We start from the raw sequence: 13,311 nt of genomic DNA on the forward strand, positions 1-13,311 counted from the left end.
CTAAATTTCAGCCCATAAAAATGCAAGCCCTAAAAATACAATGCATTAAAATAAAAGCAGGTTTAATGCAATGCATTTTTTTTTTCAAATTCAACAGGCTTTTTGTTTCAAAAACATTTGACATTATTTTACTTCCATAGTCATGATTAACTTTGCTTTTGCTTTGATGCTAAACTTAAGATCTCAAAAAAGGTGTTTCTGTCATGCATATTTAATATTACATATATATGTAATATACATTTAATGTTATAATATATAGAGCGATTGGAAAATTAGAGCCACTTGTAGATTATAAAACTGTATGTGAATTTGTCTTTTCTTTTATGCTTTTGTTTTCTTACACTTAACCTGATTGCTTATTTGCGTACAAACTTGGGTTGTTACAATAGCAGAATTTCTTTTTTTTTTAGTAGACACAAAAAGCAATAACATTTTATGATAACAATTTTGTGCAGTGTACACACACACATACACACACACACACACACACATATACATACATATAATTTAAAACAAATTGTCTTTTTGTCTACATTTAAGGTAGTAGACCTTAGATAGATGCAACATTTTGAAACATAATTTTTATTGTGTGGAACAAAGCTTTTCTTTTCCATCCACTTTCATTATATGATAAAATGGCTTGGACATTCTGCTAAATATCTCTTGTTGTATTCCATACAAGAAAGACAAATCTATAAAGGTTTGGAATGACTTGAGGATGAGTTTTTATTTATTTATTTTATTTTATTTCACATCCCTTTAATGTGGTTTTGATCACATCTCTTAATTATTATTCATTAATAAATTCATATTAATTTAGCTTTATTCTTGGAACTGTAAATATTTGTTTATTCTAGCTGTCTGTCTGTGTGTGTGTGTGTGTGTGTGTGTGTGTGTGTGTGTGTGTGTGTGTGTGTGTGTGTGTGTGTGTGTGTGTGTGTGTGTGTGTGTGTGTGTGTGTGTGTGTGTGTGTGTGTGTGTGTTTCAGTCCCACCGCTTCCCTCTTATTCTGACTGCCTTACTGTGAGTCAGCACTAATGATGCATGCTGACAAAAGCAGCTATATCTCATTGGCTTGTGCTTTCTCTCTCTCTCTTATATATATATATATATATATATATATATATATATATATATATATATATATATATATATATACTCACACTCACACTTTTGCTTCTGCATCATTGTTGACTCTAATCTCCTAACACCCTATTGGCTGAGAAACAGACTCGCATTGGCGGCATCTGCATCTTCATCTTCTCTAAGTCTCAAAATGACATTACAATCCCACAATGCTTTGCAAAGAGTACTGCAGTGAGTTAGCATTTAGAGAGAGTGAGTTGATGAGAGGAAAAAGAGGGGGGGGGGTGGGTGGCGATGTTTACATGCTGAATTTATGAATGACGTAGAGAGTGAACGAAAGAAAGGTGTGGCCTGTTTAAAGATCCAGAGAGAGCGAGGGACCAGTAATCCTTCTCATCATATACTAGTTTGAAATGAGCTGTCATCTGTTTTCTGGCTTAGCTGTGTTCAGATTTCCTCTCTTCTCAGTGCTGACGTGAAACGCAGCATTGCCGGGTATTGACATGTGGGGTGGTGCCTTGAGAACAGCTGGTTGATGGTAGGTTTCAGCTGGAGCTCTTTCTGATTTACACTGTTGATGCTCCATTGATTCTCTTGCTGCTGGTAACATTTTGTCACTGGATGATAATACTCAATGATATGATGTTTTTACACTGTTATGTTGGCCTGAATGTAGGCTTCTTCTTTTATTCTGATACAGCAATGCTTCATTATTGCTAATTTGTTTGTGGGAAAAATAATATCTTGATAGATTATAAATATTTAGGATAATCTGTTCTTAATGCATCTTTATGGTTGGCATAAGGACTACAACTGCATTATTTTGTGACTTATGGTATGTAGTGTTAGCCTAAGAATGATCTTAATTAATGGGGTAAATTCCTGTTGTTATTCAGTCTGGTATTAAATCCGATGTCATCTTTAGCATGCACTCTTTGATGTGACAGAGAAATTCTGCACAAGGCTTGCTTATATAAATATTATGCAACAGACCCAAGCAGTGATGGTATGCGGAAAATTACAAGGGCTTTAGGAGCCTGGGAAATGTGTTGTTTTAGAGTTGCCTGACTTTTGTCATATATATATATATATATATATATATATATATATATATATATATATATATATATATACACAAACTGGTAAATGACTGGTAAACATAGATACTAATTGTTAAAATAGAAATATAATAAGTTGTGAGTGTGACCTAAACTAGATATGTAGACCAAGCCAACACATTTGGCATGAGGTTGCTGTCGCTGAATGTTTAATCTTGGCTACAGTGGCTATTTGAGAGTGGTGGGATACATGCATAGTTAAGGGTCTACACAATTGTTGCCTTGAAAGTGAACTCCAGCAAATGATGTTTAGTTTTAACTTAAAGGCATAGTTTTGTCATTTTGTATTACTCGCCCTAAAGTTGTTCCAAACCTGTATGAGTTTCTTTCTTTTGTTGAACACAAAAGAAGATATTTTAAAGAATGTTGGTAATGAAACAGTTGACGGCACCCATTGACTACCATTGTATTTTTTTTCCTTTATGGAATTCAATGGCTACCATCAACTGTCTGGTTACCAACATTCTTTAAAATAATCTTCTTTTGTGTTCAGCAGAAGAAAGGAACTTATACAGGTTTAGAACAACTTGAGGGCTTAGTCATTGAGGGTCATCGGATGCAAAATTCACTTTTATATGGTGTTTGCATATAAATGTGTCTTTGCAGTATGTGGACAACCACCATAAAATGAAAACAATCCATTCACTCCTTTTTTTTTATCCTCAAAAAGCCTAAACAATCTATGATCTCATATTGATCATGCTCCGCCCATGACCGCTGACGGACTGTCCCGTATTAGCATATTTCCTCCCTCAGCCATTTGTATACTTTCTGCAAGGCAGGTTGCCATGGCAGCACTTTACTTGTCTTGTGTCAACTAACCCCCGTCGAGAGGGGCGGGGTGAGCAGTTGCTCATTATCATTTAAAGACACATGCACCGAAATGGGTCGCTGTGAACAGAGCTGTTTTTGAGGAGGTAAAAGGGGTGTTGTTTTACACAACCATTGATGAATTTTAACCAAAGTATGTTACAAACTCTACATGAAGACCCTAAAGAATCATACCAACTTGTGGAAAATGGGCATCCGATGATCTCTTCATTTTTGGGTGAACTATCCCTTTAATACAAAATAATTATGTGTGAAAAGAAACAGGCTGACGTTGCACAATATTTATTTCTTAAAGCCTTTACCAAAAAGTATACTTTTTTGTTCAATCCATAACTTTACAATGTTAAAAAGTTTAAAATATTTAAGTTATGTATTTAAATATATTACATGCATACTCATTTGTCTTTTTTTCCCGACAATTGAGAAGTGGTACACCTATAAATGAATTTAGATTTTTGTATTTAGCATAGGGACAGATCTAGTAAGGTTTTTTTTATTACACTTTTTCTTAAAAATAATTCAGTATACCGGTTCAAAATAATAATTTATTTATTTGCTAATATGCCACATTTCTACAACATGTTTTATTACCCTCTCAAACGCGCAGCCTTGTATTTGTTGTTCAGCCTTGTTAGCTCAGATCTTCAGGTTTAGGAATTATTCTTGGGTTCAGTCTGTGCTATATATATTCGTAAGATGAACATTTTTCCCAATGCACCTTGGCTATGTTCAATAAAAATGCTAATGCAATGCTATAGATATATAATAACCATTGTAGAAAAAATACCATTACAATGTCCAGAAATCAATCGTACATTGAGTTTAATGTATCAATATCTCATGTTTAATGTGATAGTTTCATTCTTACATCTACTATTTTACAATATATTGTTGTCCCGAGATTATTTACATTAGTGAATAAATAAATAGACCCTATGTATAGATAGTAGGCCTATTCATATCCCCTAATGATCTGGTGGGAGAACTTTTGTCAAGCGTGTCAGAGGTTCCGGGTTCTAATCCGCCCTCGTATTTTCCTTAGTAAGATCAAAGATGTTCATTAATGATTAAATAACAAGAGCAAGGGCACATTATGTGCATTTAGTTTTGTGATTTCACTGGAAAGAATAGAGAGTCTCCTCAACGGCAGTAAGCAATAGATTGAAGTGCTCATCTGTGTGAAGAAAAGAGAAAGTTATGCAACTGATAACATTGGCAACAAACACTCAGCATGATTTCAAAAACAACACATTTAGCCTCTTATTAACACAAATGAACCTCACCTGGATATGTTTGATTTGCATTAGGTATATACGTGCAGCGAGATGTTTCAAAAAGTGGTGGGGACAATATCGACCCTGGCAAAAAGTGGTCCTAACCATCCCACTTGCTCATATGCCTATGGTAGAAATGCATTTGTACAGCACAGAGCATCTCTCTCGCTGTCACAACTGCTCTGAGACCAGAAAGTTTAGAACCAAATGCAGCTTTTAATAAGATGGGGGTAATCCAGACACGGAATCAAATGAACAGGCAACAGGTTGAAATCCAGGTAGACAAACAGGTGAATGTGGTCTGTGATGATGAGTCTGGGCAGTGAGTTATGGGAAATGTAGTTGTGAGGGAAAAACAAAAAACTGAAGTGGAGTGCCCTCTGGTGGCTCTAAAGGGCATTCCAGCTGATGACCATTACATAGCCCCCCCTCAAAGGAGCAGCTTCCAGACGCTCCTACAATACTCCAGGAGGGAGGTGTAGCAGAGGCGGACTCGGGGGTGGGATGGAGGGCCAGGCCCGTGGAGCGGAAGAGGGCGGCCAGGGCGGAGACGACCCTTCGGCCGCCCAGGGCGAACCAGACAGTTCAGGCGACCATGGCGGCGCAACCTCCATGGTCCCATCAAGGGACCTACTTGTCCAAAGACTGTGGCTCGGTGGCGGCCATCTTGTCTGGATACACTAGCTCGGCGGCGGCCATCGTGTCCGGAGATGTTGGTTCGTCGGCGGCCATCTTGTCCGGAGACACTGGCTCGACAGCGGCCATCTTGTCCGGAGACTCTGAAGTGCAGGTTCGGCAGGACTGACTGAGGACTGACATGAAGGCTGAACAGGCATGACGTAAGGATTAGGTATGGCGTGAATTAACTCAGGCTCGGCAGGGCTGACGTGAAGAAGCTCGGCAGGATTGACGTGATATGCAAGCTCGGCAGGACTGACGTGAAGCAGCTCAGGGTCGGCAGAACTGACGTGAAGAGGCTCGGCAGATCTAACGTGAATATCAGGCTGAGGGGATCTTGTGAGTTCGTGGGACCCCTTATCCAGTAAATAGCCCCCAGTAAATAGCGAGCCGCATATCCGAAGGGCAAAGTCAATATATATTGTTTTAACATCCATTGCCGGGTGTGTCAGGCATCTATGTATCATCCATACTCCGTATTAGGGTACGCTATCTGTTTTATTTGCAGCAGTGTATGGGAGTTAATTCACTTCCGATGTGTTCCGTTTAGCTGGTTTAAATTTAAGAAATTGTCCTACGTGAATGCCCCCTTATGCTCTGGTTCAGATATTCATGGCCTCTTTACGTCTCTCAATGTTGCTATGGTGATATGTTCTCAGTAAAGCTCTTTTCCAGTAGAACGAGGGGGTGGATGCCTCTAAGGGATCTGTTCCAGCACTGTGGCTGTGTCCTGCTTCTCTCAGTCTTACTGATCTACAGTATTTGTGACATGGCCTACATTGCAAGCTAATCTACACTTCCTGTGAATCATATCTAATGTTTCTATTTTAGATGACAGTTTGTCGATGTTTTCTAATAAATTGCTTGTTATATCTCTAATGACCATGTCTTACTACATTTTTTTCCTAGCTGATATTCAGTTTTAATATGAGCAATTTTATGATATGTACAGCAACTTGAGTCGGGAACATCCCAAGGTCTGACAGATGATCCCACAATTTACTCTTTTCATTAGTTCTTCTGATGTTACCAGTGATATCCTACTTACTTCGTATTTCCTTAACGCAACTGGGCGAGTCAGATTTATGAAAATTAAATAGGCACTGATGATGTGTAAATGTGGGTTCGTGTGTTCATGCGTTCCAATGCACATGTCAGACATTTGTAGAAGTACAGAACAAACTGTTTGCAGCTTAGTTTTGGAGAAAGTTTTTTTTGTGTGTGTGTTATTTAACTATTATTTATAAACCATTAGTAATTTATTTTAGTTTAATTTTATTTTTATTTTATTTATTTATTTATGTTTTTTACTTGTGTGCTCTTATAATTTTGTTTTATTCATTTATTTATATTTCAATAGTTTTAATTCATTTGTATTTCCATTTTAGTACTACAACTTTGTAATGTTGGTACCCCTCAGTACTAATGACTGCACAAATTTGCCAAATTTAGTATTGGAATTAGGAACAGGGCAGAAATGCTTTACATGTAACATGCTCACACTGTAGCTATGCGTAAATATGCAGTGTTATTGATTTTCAAGAAGAGCTTAAGATCATCAGGGTCCAAGAAGACTGTTGGAGGCAGAGCCAACAGAAAAAACAAACACTTTGCCTTAAAGAAAAGAAAGAGGATACTCTACACAGGAAATGATAGCAATTACAGAACAAATGGGTTTGAGTGGAACCATGCTGGTATTGTGGTAATCTGAAGCATTTTAATCTTAGAGCATAAAGTCTCAATTTTCCTCATCATTGAGAGCATACTGGATAAGACAAGCTATCTGTCTGTCTTTAAAGAATACATTTTAGGACTTTTTATCACTGTATTTGTTTTCATGATAAGGTGTGGTATTAACTTGAATGAATTATAATGTAAAAGCAGTTTTTTTTCATACTAACCTCTATCTACTACGATGACAGGGTGTTGCTTTGCTAAACTGTAGACTTAAATAGATTTCCCAATATGTAAGAGATTTGCGTTTCACTCTAAAACCTTATACGGCATCCAGTGCAGACAAACCCATCAATTTTCTCTTTATGAGCTTCCATATCCCACACCAGAGCATAATTTTCAGTCAGTTATGTAGATATTGTCCTGAAGCCTGTGTTTAGAGTTTGACTTTCACTGAGCACGTTGTGGTCAGTGGATTGAAACACAGAAGCATGATTCTGCTCTGCTCAGCAGTGAGGACATCTGGCCTGCTCTTCTGCTTGGCTTTTTGCATTGTATGTATTAAAACAGACAGCTTTTAAAGGCCTTATGAAATATTTACTGCTATGACTCTTTCTGTTTTAATAACATCTTAGGGGTACCGTAGAATGCATCTCTTAAAAATAAAAATAGATATTTACAAAACTGGTGAAAGCCTCCAACCTGCACTGCATCAAGACAACCAAAGTTTTTAAAAAAGTATCCTTAAAATGCAGATATTTTGCGTTCATTTTTACTATGTAAAAATGAACAGGCATAAAAAACAGAAAAGAACAAAAAAAGAAAAAACATTAAACATTTATATATATATATATATATATATATATAATATATATTATATATAAAAATCAATCATAACCTGAGCTAGGGCCTTGTGGATGCACAATAAATTGTACCATACTGGACAAGATTAGACCTTTTTTCTGTACCAATTGATATTAGATATTTAATTGTGCAAGCTCATCTCTTTTTCTGCACTTATTCAGAGTCATGTTTAGTTTCAGTCTTGTTTAGTTTTTAGTCGTAGTCATTGTCTATGTTCGAATCATTCATTAGTTTTCATGGTTTCAGATTAGTCCACACCTGTCCCTGTTCTGTTGATGATTATCTTTCATGTATTTAAGCCTTCAGTTCTTCTCTGTTAATTGTCTCTTGTTGAGATTATGTTAGTTGTGGATGCTATCAATGGATGAAAAGGCTTTGTTCATTCATTCTGCATCACGCATCTCTCTTCTTGAATTTAGCTCATGCAACCCTTGACAGGACGAGAGAGCAGTGAAAGGATTTAATCTGTGAAAATTTAACATGGATCCCCAGCAGTAAGCCTCCTCCTGATGGGGCAGGGGAATCGCTGCGTTGAGGATCACACAAGGGGCTTTCTCCATCTGACGTGTCTCACTCAATATCCCAACCAGTATGGAGCTAGAATTGTGTCTTTATTACATGCGAGAAAATACATGATCTGAGAGAAAAAAAAGAGTTTGAGAGAAAAAGTTATCACACTGATAGAAAAAAAGCATTTTCATACCAATAGCAAAAAAATAATAATATTTGAGTCTAAAAAAGTTTTGAGAGAAAGTATTTTCTCATAGAACATAAAAAAATATAAATTTGAAATTTGTAAAATTATTTATGAGAAATTTACTTTGAAAAAAATCTCAAATATATATTTTTTGCTATCAGTGTGAAAACATTTTCTCTAAAAAAAAAAGTGTTTTTCTCAAAACACTTTTCTTTGCTCTCGATGCAATTTCTTGCTCTCGTGTCAGGATTTTGCTTTCGCTGTGAAAATTGTGTCATGGGCGGGGCCACGTTCTTATTGGCCAGTCGGATGAGCATCGTCTTGTCTTGGGAGTCGAACTGAATCATTACTCCATTGTTCGGTTCACCTAGATAGATGCCGCCTTTGCCTTATGCCGGGCGTACACCAAAGGATTTTCACAGTCCCAGACTAAAGACCGGCAGTCTTTAGGAATCTTACTGGAGTCTCGGCGCCCTCCCGTCGTCTCGATCGTTAAATTGGGGTGATAATCTGCGGTCGGCGACCCGATTTATGCCAGTCTTTCTCTAGTGTTTCATATCAAACATGTTTGATATTATCGCAAGTCTTTAGTCTGAGACTAAAAACTGTGAACCCAAGTCCTTAGATGTGAGCTGATAATCTTATAAAGTATTTTCTAAATCTTTTCAAAGTCTTTAGGTGTACAGAAAGCATTAGTTGAGCACGGACACTCCAATATTTGGGTAAGATGATGACACACACAACTCGATGGGTGGCTGGCTGAGCAAGTTCAGCATCACTGAAGATTAAACATTAAAAAATAGCACTCATATTCACGAATGAATGTGTATTATATTATTAGCACTCATATTCACGAATGAATGGGTATTATATTATTAGCTTGCTGATCGCTAGGAAAGCTAATTGCTAATTAGCCTTAATGCTAGGTAAACTTGCAAACTCACCTGGTTTATAATATTTTAAAGGGGACTTATTATGCAAAATCCACTTTTGCATGGTGTTTGGACATAAATGTGTGATGGCTGTGTGTGTACACAACCACCCAGCAGTGATAAAAATCCTTCCACTCCTTTTTCTTAAATCCCCATAAATCATAAGCAGTGTCTGCCAACGGCCTGTTTTCAGAATGCGGCTTTAGTGACGTCACTAAAGCCACAGGCCCCGCCCACGAGTGTTGACAGACACTGCCGTTCTAACATAGAACCGCCCTGATCGAGTTCACAGCGAGTTGAGAGTTGTACACATCCACCATTGCTGCACTGACGAGAATGTCTCCCAAGCGTTGTCGGTGTTGTGTATTAATCCACATAGCTCTATTTATTTACTGGAGCGATAGGCCTAACCTATGAACTGTAATAAAGTGCACGCTCTCACTTTCATTACTGCCATGATCAGTAACGGTTGTGTATAATATTTGTTTACTGTTAGTTGTAACCATAGACTGTAAAAAAAGATGGACGACGCCCCTTCGCTCTCTTCCATTGCCGAGAAGTGAAGCCGTCATTGTCCCGATATCACGCTGACATCTTGGGACTTGAGTCTGCGAAGTTGCGATTTCGGGACCAGACATGCGCAGTAGTGAGCAGGAAGTAAAGCCGCGAAATCAACGTCCCGCCCTCACTCTCGCTGAAACAAGCGCAAGCACACGCCTCTGCTGCAGAACAACACATTATGTCGGTGTGAAATAATTAATTATAGAAATTTAGATATTCAATTTAAAGCACCAATCTCCTCAATCCTCCAAAGATCCCGAAAAAAAGTCCGTTGTTGCTTCAATGAATACTTTGCTCAGAGAACCTGTCAATCACAGCTGTAAATCATGTACGTCACAGCGCCATTTTTATAGCATCAAATAACTAACTAAAACAAACTTATTTTAAAAACAAACACTTGAAATTACATCAGCGTGATGAAAACTACAGTAAATGACAGAAACTATCTTTGAAAGATAAACTATTTAAAGAACTATCTAAAGATATGTGAAGTGTAATTTAATTGTTTAGTTGGTCTCAAGTCCCATTGAATAACACGGGGAGGCGGGGTTTATGAGCTATACTAGGACCGGTCACCGGGGGGCGATCGAGACGTTTTGGCTTCACTTTTCAGGTCTTGTGCGACAGGCATGGTTGTAACGAGTGTTTTTTGTACTTCGCTGTGTATGTTGATAATAATGAAAGGGAGAGGGGGAGAGTTTATGGATAAGACTTTAATGCGGACTTCTTATACAGTGTTTATTCAACTCTTACAGTGATTTTCTGGAGTGAAACTGAAGCTTCATCTTTTGTGTGATGTACAATAAACTTCATTGAACTCATCAGTATATTTTTACAACATTCGGACGCGGTCCGCTACAACAGGCTTGTACTAATATAGTGGATAAAAGAAAGATGGAAAAATAAATTAAACCGTAATTAAACTAGACTATACCTGTTCAATCTCCATACAGCATATATTATCTGGCTCTGTGGGCATCATTGTCCGACTCCGGGTCGAAATGAACACGGCTACTGAGAGTTTATGTTTTGATATTATCACTCCGTGAGATGAGATTGTCCTGACACGGAGCGCGAGCTTGTGAGACTCCGCCCTCTGGGCCGGCAGCAGCTGCTCATTTGCATTTAAGGGATACACACTAAAACGGTGCGTTTTTCTGAGCCTCAAAAAGTGACAGTTTAAACATGCTGTATAAAAATATCTGTTGGGTATTTTGAGCTAAAACTTCACATACACACTCTAGGGACATCAGAGACTTATTTTACATCTTGTGAAAAGGGGCATAATAGGTCCCCTTTAAATCAAATGCCAAATGAATGTTTTGATTTTAGATAGTTTCACTCCTTATTTAGATTTCCACTCTAGGGGTCCACAGTGGTGTGGTCATCTAAGTATCAGGTGTCTGATGCAGCTGCCCACCAGAGACCAGGATTCAATTATAATACACATTCATTCATTAATCAATATGAGTGCTATTTTTTAATGTTTAATCTTCAGAGATGCTGAACTTGCTCAGCCAGCTACCCATCGAGTTGTGTGTGTCATCATCTTCAGTGGGGTAACTTTGTTTTAAAAAGCGGGTGGGACAGGTGTGTGTGTGTGGGGGGGGGGGGGGGGGGGGGGGGGTACATAGTATAGTACATTGTATAGTACATTGTATAGTACATTGTGTTTAATTTGTCGTATATAATGAGATCTAATGTATGTTGTTAGTGGCGAGAATATTCACGTGAATAAATACATAGATCCGACTGTTATCTCCATGTACTTAAATGGTCCAGTGGCAAAACTTTTCCCAAGCGTGTCAGAGGTTCTGGGTTCTAATCTATGGAAGCTTGTTTCCGCCACAGAATGAAAAATAAAAAAGTCAGAATTCTTAGTTTTTTCTCTCGCAATTCTGACTTTATAACACGCAATTGCGACTTTATATCACGCAATTCTGACTTTATATCTCGCAATTCTGACTTTATAACACGCAATTGCGACTTTATATCACGCAATTCTGACGTTGTAACACGCAATTGCAAATTTATTTCACGCAATTCTGACTTTATTTCTCAGAATTCTGAGAAATAAAGTCAGAATTGTGAGATGTAGGCTAAACTCGCAATTGTGACAAAAAAAGTTAGAATTGTGAGATAAAAAGTCGCTATTATTATTATTTAATTATTTAGTGGCGGAAACAAGCTTCCATACTAATCTGCAAACAAGCTTCCATACTAATCCGCACTAAGTAGTATAGTTTTTTTTCTCATCAAAACCATTTGTTTATTAGTGGTTGTATATCAAGCAGGGACACGTTTTTTGTGCATTATGTTTTGTGATTGCACCGTAACGAATAGAGAGTCTCCACAACGGATTGAAGCCCGCGTCCGTGTGAAGACTGTATGCGAGTCACAACAGAACACTGTATCCGCGCCACTGATGATAGCAGCGGCAACGAGCACTTTGGTCACTTGATTTCAAAAACAAATTATTTCAGCGCTAGATCGCCTCTTATTTAACTAACGAACGAAATTAATGCTCTACTAGAATTAACTGGAGATGTTTTATTTATTTGTATTGGTACATCGATCCGTGCCGCGAGATGTTTCAAAAGTGGTGGGGACACAATCGACCCTGGCAAAAAGTAATGGGGACATGTCCCACCCGCAAATTACGCCTATGATCATCTTACTCAAACATTGGAGTGTCCGTGCTCAACTAAGGCAGAGGCGGCATCTATCTAGGTGAACCAAACAATGGTGTAATGATTCAGTTCGACTCCCAAGACAAGACCATGCTCACCCGACTGGCCAATAGGAACGTGGCCCCGCCCATGACACAATTTTCACCGCAAAAGCAAAATCCTGACACGAGAGCAAGAAATTGCATCGAGAGCAAAGAAAAGCGTTTTGAGAGAAACACTCTTTTTTTTAGAGAAAATGTTTTCACACTGATAGCAAAAAATATTGTGAGAGAGATTTTTTTTCTCATAAATAATTTTACAAATTTCAAATTTATATTTTTTTTATGTTCTATGAGAAAATACTTTCTCTCGAAACTTTTTTAATCTCAAATATTATTATTTTTTGCTATTGGTATGAAAACTATTTCTCTCAAACTTTTTTTTTCTCTCAGATCATTTATTTTCTCGCATGTAATAAAGACACAATTCTAGCTCCAAAAACCACTCGCTTTGTGTTTTCTATAAAAAACAGGATTAACGAGTTGTCAAAGGCATGCCTGCCTGTGGATTGTCTTTGAGGGAGCTTCACTGAGTGGATGCTGGTGCAGTGCAACTTACCCTTCACTGTCTGCCCCGTTGAAGAAGACCTCACCAGGCCCACTCTAGACCCAGAGCCCAGCCAGCTGTCAGCCATGTCCGCTGTGGAAAAGCCACCACTAACTGGCATCAGCGTCCATTGTTGAGGGCATTTTAGTGGAGTTCATTGGCATCGCTGGATAAGCCAGGTTTCAAGTCATCACTGAATAAACCCCACCACATCATCTAAGTCTTTGCTAGTTAAGCCCAGTTCCAAGTCGTCTAAGTTGTCGCTGGATATGGATAAGCCCGGATCCAAGTCTTCACTGGTTAAGCCCAGTTCCAAGTCGT

The 13,311-nt window shown here is 38.1% G+C and overlaps 1 protein-coding gene across 3 annotated transcripts in view; it reads left to right on the plus strand.

The window, feature by feature from the left end:
• The window catches only part of trim2a (tripartite motif containing 2a), a 44,190-nt gene that overhangs the window by 13,303 nt on the left and 17,576 nt on the right, over positions 1–13,311 (plus strand). Inside the window, exon 1 of one of the 3 annotated variants that reach the window (XM_077232414.1) lies at positions 1,363–1,624. The exons of 1 other annotated variant lie outside the window; for it this stretch is intronic. The gene's annotated coding sequence lies outside the window, so the exon portion shown is untranslated. Of the gene's footprint in view, positions 1–1,362; positions 1,625–13,311 lie in introns of those variants that run through there. One more of the 3 variants, XM_077232415.1, reaches the window with a different exon arrangement.

The sequence above is a fragment of the Siphateles boraxobius genome, unplaced genomic scaffold (genome assembly GCF_051911475.1).
Source record: "Siphateles boraxobius isolate OS27281-9 unplaced genomic scaffold, OSU_SipBor_1 17, whole genome shotgun sequence".
In the NCBI taxonomy this organism is placed as follows: domain Eukaryota; kingdom Metazoa; phylum Chordata; class Actinopteri; order Cypriniformes; family Leuciscidae; genus Siphateles; species Siphateles boraxobius.